Below are 722 nucleotides of genomic sequence, written 5' to 3' on the forward strand. Positions count from 1 at the left end.
GTCAGTGCGTAAATCCTCCACAGCCACTGCCCAGCTCATGGCAGCAATTCTGACAACCTCTTTCTTGGTCCACTTTCCTCCAGAACTTGTGCTTTCTGAGACCTTCAGAATGTGAAGTGCAGTGCGGAGAAGGGGAGGGAAGCAGGTTCAGACTCATCGACTCATCCTCCCTCTCTTTAGGAATTCTACCAGTTAGCATATGGATTGAGCCATCTGGAAATGCTGTTATGCTTCAGTCAAAATGATGTCAAGATCCTCCTGTAGCTCCTAAGTGTGATGACTGGGTTTTCAGGCTCATATGTGAGATGTGCCTCCCTCAGATCTTGTTACGATGTTGGCACATTACCCATCTGATGTGAAAAAGAAGTGATGTTGAATGTTGGCATTCATATAATTCAATCTAAACCATAGAGAACCAATAGTCAAAGTACCATATTTATGAATGGGTTGGAAAATGCCCAATAATGTCACTAAGACAAGGCTGTCTGGGTAAACTGAACTAGAAAAGGAGTATAATTGAGGCCTAAGTGGAGTTTCCAGTTGCCTTTCCCTAGAATGGATGATGACCATGGTTGCCAAGCACCTTTTTCTGAGGCAGAGGGGAAATGGTGGTCCTCCCCAACCAAGGGAGGGCTCATCTAGGTGTGCCGGTTGGGGACACCAAAAGAGATGCTGTGAGGCAGGGAGGGAGAAGGGTTTCCCATTTTCCTCATTATGAATCC

At 46.0% G+C, this 722-nt stretch overlaps 1 non-coding gene across 1 annotated transcript; it reads left to right on the top strand.

The window, feature by feature from the left end:
• Nucleotides 1-252: 252 nt before the first annotated feature.
• On the top strand, nucleotides 253-356 carry LOC119627604 (small nucleolar RNA U13). Its single transcript, XR_005243803.1, has one exon. It is a non-coding gene; the product is annotated as a small nucleolar RNA U13 (small nucleolar RNA).
• The last annotated feature ends 366 nt before the right edge of the window (nucleotides 357-722 follow it).

This window comes from Chlorocebus sabaeus, chromosome 3 (assembly GCF_047675955.1).
Source record: "Chlorocebus sabaeus isolate Y175 chromosome 3, mChlSab1.0.hap1, whole genome shotgun sequence".
Classification (NCBI taxonomy): Eukaryota; Metazoa; Chordata; class Mammalia; order Primates; family Cercopithecidae; genus Chlorocebus; species Chlorocebus sabaeus.